A 6,500-nucleotide genomic window follows, 5' to 3' on the forward strand; every position below is an offset into this window, starting at 1 on the left:
GTCATCATTAAAATCTATGTAAGAGTTTGAGATATACTTATATATTTTTATATTATCTAACAACTTCAATTATAGATCAAGAAACAGACTTAGAAAACCACATGTCACATTTGAAATGAGTGTATTCCCCAATTCCAAAGTTCTGATGTACCTTGACCACTAAACATTCCTTAAATTTATGTGTTTTCACATGTGCATATCAATGTTATTTGCCACTGGGGACTAAGAAAGTACAAAAGGGGTTTTTAATCAGCATCTTTTTCACAGCTGTTTTCATCTCTTTGTTGCTTAGACTATAGATGATTGGATTCAATTTGAGGGTTAAAATCACATAGAGTAGAGCCATAAATTTATCTATTTCCTGTGAATCTACAGCTGAGGGCTTTAGATACATGGAGAGAGCTGTCTCATAGAACAAATCCACTACACTCAAGTGGGCTGCACATGTTGAAAAGGCTTTGCTTCAACCATTCATTGAGCTGATTCTTAGGACACTGGAGAGGATGGACACTCAAGAAATAAAAATGAGCAGAATCAGCACAAGAAAGAAGTACACTGATCACCAACATGATTAACTGAAACTTTGAAGTGTCTACACAAGCCAATTTTAGGAGAGCCAGAATCTCACAAACGAAATGAAATCTACTTCCACTCAAAGACAGCTGCAACACAGAAACCATTTCCACCAGAGCAGTGAAGGAGCCTGTCACCCAGTAGCTAGCTGCAATCTATACATAAACCTTCTTGTTCATGATGATGAGGTATCTCAGAGAGTTACGGATGGCCACACATCAGTCATATGTCATCACGGACAAGAGCACACACTCAGTGGAGCCCATGGCCAAAGAGAAGTACATCTGGGCAGCAACACCCTGAGAATGAGATGGTGTTTTTCCCTGAAACAAAGTTTGCCAGCATTGGAGTCAGGACAGAATTATACCAGATGTCCAGACATGACAGGTTGCTGAGGAAGTACATGTATGTATGTAGGTGAGAATCCAGGGCACTAAAAGAAGTCATAATACTATTACCTAGTAAGGTGATCAAGTACATCAGCAAGCACAGCACAAATATGGTGATTTCAACTTTGGGATAGTGAGTAAATCCCAGAAAGAAAAAAATTAGAAATGACTGTTGAGTTTGTCTTGCCCATTTTAATCCTCCTAGTCCATCAGTAGTAGTGAATAAAAGTATACATGGCCTATATTTAAATTTTACATTCTAGCAACTTTCAAGGGGTTTTTGTTAGGAGAACTTTAAAAAGAGCATTGCCCTCCAATATTATTAGCAATATCATATTAATTATTCACTCATTCATGCCACATTTACTAAATACATTGAGAATCTAGAGCTGAGTTAACACAAGTCCTTTCAGGCAGTTTATAATCAAATATAGGGCACAGTCAATAAGAACCCTATCTCTATGTTGGGAGCAGATGATTAATTAAAAGTAGCACTGAACTTAATCAGGTCAAGGACCACAGGAGATGTGCCAAGTGACGAGCAATTTTTTAAAAAGTTATAACGAGAGAGAGTTTGCTTGCCCTTCATAAAGCTGAAAATTATCTTATGAATAGACAGACACACTGACACAAGGAACATTAGGAGATAAGACTGAGAAGATTGGCTGGAGTTCAATGACTATGCGTGTGTGTGTGCTAAGTTGCTTCAGTCATGTCCAACTATAATGTCACCCAATTTCTCCCCTCAAGAAGGCAATTTGAATATGAAAATAATATTGAACCCCTTCCTTTCTTAGAAACAAAATCACTTTCCAAGTTTTAGTATTTTATTATTCAAATAAAATTTCTTACACCATATCTTACAACCAATCACATATTGAGACATATGTTTAAAAATCACTTTCTAAAGAGCAGGCTTAGATGAGCCTTCACATACATAGGCCTTGTGTTCTCTTTTATCTATGTCTCTATCCTCATCTCCCAATATTCTATTTCCATGCACACTTTCTGCTCTGAAATAGCAACAGACTTGTCATTCCTATACTCATCATGAATTTACCATTTCTATGTCTTCAACATATATTTTACCTCCTTGGAGTGTCTTTGTTTCCCATCTGCAATCTTGTCTTTCATAATATTACTCTTAATAACATTGTTCAATCATCAAAACCATGTGCAAAAATCTTAATTGCAGTTTCATTCTTTGTACATATGTTATTGAAGTATATCACAATGAACTATACTCAGATGTGCATGTCTCTATTCTTCCCACCTTGCACTATGAGCTCAAGAGCTTGTTCCCCACAGTCCAGCAAGATGATAACTTGCACTAAAGATTTTTAATAACACATTGCTTCCTCAAATATGTTAACTTCTGATACATGTAAAATGCATACAATTTTCCCATATATCTCTAAGCCAAAATAAAAACCTGAAGATTTCTCAATTAGTTTACATCTGCTTTCTTACATGTGACATTAAAGAATGTAGATGAATTAGCTTTTAAACCTTATTTGATGTAGAATCTGAAAGGAAAGAGGATGAAAACCACGTTTACTAAAAGAAGAGCTTCCAGTCATCGTCTGTAGAGAATTAGAACGCTATACTCAGAGTGTGAAATCTGGGCTCTAAATCAAACCATGATTCTTACTGATACATAAAATTAGGCAAATCATCACTTGAACTTTTTGAAACTTGCTTTCCTAATCTACACAAAGAAGATAATTCCTACCTAGTACAGATATGAAAGATCTAGATTAACTTGCTTGAAATTCTCACTCCATAATCCCAATTTCATGGTCTCTCTAATATTTCAGAGAATCACAGTAATACATTTATGATTTCAAGGACACCCCACTTTCCAGAACCATAACTCCCTGAATGCTGCTCCTGTGCTGGCCCACAGGGAGTCAAATTTTTTTAATTTATCACATTTTCCACAACCTGTTAAAATTTCAACCCCTAATCCATGTGTGAAAATAAAACACTTTACTTATTATTTCCAGAAAGGCAAAAGTTAGGCATGCCTGGTCTCTAACACCCACTTTGGTCAGTATATACCTTCACTTCCACTGAGGGTTTCTCTGTTGGGCTTTCCCCACCCAGCACTCAGTTTTCCTTTCTTTTCAGTGCTCTGGCTCCCCCCCTTCATGTCCCATCTCTCCTTCTGTCTCACTTCACCACTCTTTTGTCCACTCTCAGAAGCAAACCAATGAAGTCTTTTCCTTTTCTCATCCAGATTGAGTCCCAGTCATTTCTTTGTCCTTATCTTAGATCTTTGTCAGAGTCTTCAGTACTCCAAGACATTTTACATTTCATCTTTCCCTAAAATGATTTCTGATTCCAATGCTAAGATAATTAAATATTTCCCAACTAACTCCTCTCTTTCTTTCTAAATGTCGAAGCCAGAATAGACTTAGAGAACTTCTAATCCAACTTGGCCTTTTTTAAATTGAGAGATGTTTGGTTAGGATTTGTTGAGGTAAATGTCTGGAATATATAACCAAAAGTTTTATTCTGTATTCAGGACTCATGTCTTCAACTCATTTTCCCTACCAACTAGTTACTTCTTTTTAAAGTAAATATCTTTATTCTGGTTTACTGGCCTAGTTGAGACCCATTAATAAATTTTGTAAATCTGAGATTACAGAGAGAGATGGCTAACATCTTGCTCCCATTTACCTCAGCACATGGAACAAGCATCTTCCCTTCTGGCTGATGTGTGCTTCAATATTTAAAGTTGATCTTCAGCGCAGACTTTCTTATTAATCTGGCACAGTGCTCAAAAGAAAAAGATCTTGTATGTGGACTGGATGGATAACAGGCCTCTATCTTTGTGAAGAACATATGAACACACACTATACATGATTTCCCTATGGATTAAGCCTGTTTCTGGCCAGCAGTGACCACAGGGTTAGGATCCTTCATCCATATCCTTTCTGCTAACAGGACCAGTTACTAGATATGTGACTCTGAACAAATAACTTTTATATCTCAACATTCTCACCTACACATGGGGATATTTTTTTTCTTTAACACATAATTTCTTGATATCTTCAATCCCTTAACTTTTATTGTGCAAAGTTGATTAAGATGATTTGCGGCTGAACGATTTTCAGAGCAACTATTTCCAGGTGGCTGCCATCTATGGGGTCGCAGAGTCGGACACGACTGAAGCGACTTAGCAGCAGCGGCAGCAGCAACACAGATAAAGAATAATATGAATTGTAAATATATTCTGGAATATTCAATTTTGAGTATTATATTGCCCTGCTGAATGTTACCATGGAGATTTTAATAGCGTCATTGTGGTGTTCTTTAGAGATAAAGTTTAAATGCATAAACGCATCTGGCATATAGTAAACACTATTTTGGTTTCCTTCATCTTCAATTGTTCATTTTTTCAAATTTTTTCATGTTTCTGTCCCCAGTTTCACATCTTACAAAGGTATCACTAAATTTTTATCAATCAGACCTGTTCAGGTATATGTTCTCTTCTTACCCAACTAACCATGTATAATTTTCATCATACATGATATAACATTGATGCATGTTATATCCAACTTTCCTCACTTGGTGGTGAAGAGTATATACCACTGTAGCAAAAGCCAACACCATTGAAAACAAGGAACTTACAGGTTGATTTTTTTAAAGGCTATTTCAACTCATTCTGTTAAATGTTAAATGAGTGTGTGTCACAAATATTATGGTCTCATGGGTTTGATCTCTGGGTCTAAAGTTTTCACAGGAATGCATCACCAGCAACAAAAAAAAAAATTAAAATTTCTCAAAACAATTCCAAAAATACTTATGCATACATAATAACTATGAAAGTCAAAATTCTTCTGTTAGCCAAGGACTCATTGTTCCATTTCATTCTCACACAAATCATAAAATGTATTCAAGAACAAGTAACAAAATTTTCAAAATAGAGAGACTGCAGGGTAGGGAATGTCTGTTCATGATCAGCACTGTAAAAAATGTTTGCAAACCAAACCAAAGAAAACTGAATTGGTCTCATGAGGTAAACTGTTGTAGAATCAGAACTCTGGTGACACCAGCTTAATTTATGTTCTAGATAAGACTGCAAATCTGTTGCCTATTTCACAGCAACCTCACTGGACCAGTTAGAAATGACACCAGTAGACATGTACTCACTTACACCAAACCAAAGACCAGGAAACTATATTCTGATTAAATGATGGATTCTTGACCTAAATATACAGCTTTTTAGGACAGTCAAATTACTTCAGATTTCAAATTACTGCTTTGGTTCTATTTTTCATTTTTCTCTTCAGCATATTGATGAAAATATCATCTTAGAATTTTTTTAATTCCTATTCTTTATAGACAGTTCATGATAAAAATATATTCTATCTCCAAAACACATGGCTTACTTTGACTCAGTTCAATATCCCCTTGGAAATATGTTTTTAGTATGTTCTCAGTTATTACCTTAAATGGAAGGTCAACTTGCCTCCTAGGTTGCAAGACATAGCAGATTGCTTTGCATTGGTCTTCTGTTTGTAGCTTATTGCACAAAATTTTCCACAAGGTTGATAAATTTCTGAAGGTATTACCACTGAGGAGCCATAATATCACAGGACTTCTCTGGAAAACATTAATAGCAAAGGCATTATTTCAAATTGTTTTATTTTTTAAAATATAAATTTATTTATTTTAATTGGAGGTTAATTACTTTACAATATTATATTGGTTTTGCCATACATCAACATGAATGCACCACAGGTATACACGTGTTTCCATCCTGAACCCCCCTCTTTCTCCCTCCCTGTACCATCCCTCTGGGTCATCTCAGTGCACGAGCCCCAAGCATCCAGTATCATGCATCGATCCTGGACTGGAGATTCGTTTCATATATGATATTACACGTTTCAATGCCATTCTCCCAAATCATCCCACACTCTCCCTCTCCCACAGAGTCCAAAAGACTGTTCTATACATCTGTGTCTCTTTTGCTGTCTTGCACACAGGGTTATCATTACCATCTTTCTTAATTCCATATATATGTGTTAGTATACTGTATTGGTGTTTTTCTTCCTAAAAGCTCCTATACATTAGAGCCAAATAAGATTGTTTACAAAGGGAGTATATTTTGATTCTTCTAGTACAAAAGTAAGAGGGAAGTTAATATTTGAGAATATGGAAGATTTTATCTGCCCTTCAAACCCAAGTAGGAATACTGCCCCATTGTGAAGACCCAGGAATTTCTCTAAAGAATCTTCTCCAGACTCAGGAAGGCAATTTAAATATTTCTTATTTCCAGGAATTCATGAAATTTTCTAAGCCATAAGTTTAAATTGCTCAAGGGGAAAATGTTTAAAATTCTTGAAAATTTCAAGAATAATGCCCTAAAGACTTAATTATATTAAATCCATTACTGTATTTCAAATAACCAATCAGAAGTCCTGAGAATATATCTTATCTCATTCTCAATCTTATGATATATGGCTGGAATCCTTAATCCAAACATATTTTAATGATTTTATCCACACCCTCGTTCATCCTACTGTCTTA

The 6,500-nt window shown here is 35.6% G+C and overlaps 1 pseudogene; it reads right to left on the bottom strand.

The window, feature by feature from the left end:
* Nucleotides 1-205: 205 nt before the first annotated feature.
* LOC138080804 (olfactory receptor 13F1-like) lies at nt 206-1,153 on the bottom strand (annotated as a pseudogene).
* Between the last annotated feature and the right edge of the window lie 5,347 nt (nt 1,154-6,500).

Source organism: Capricornis sumatraensis, chromosome 6 (genome assembly GCF_032405125.1).
Source record: "Capricornis sumatraensis isolate serow.1 chromosome 6, serow.2, whole genome shotgun sequence".
In the NCBI taxonomy this organism is placed as follows: domain Eukaryota; kingdom Metazoa; phylum Chordata; class Mammalia; order Artiodactyla; family Bovidae; genus Capricornis; species Capricornis sumatraensis.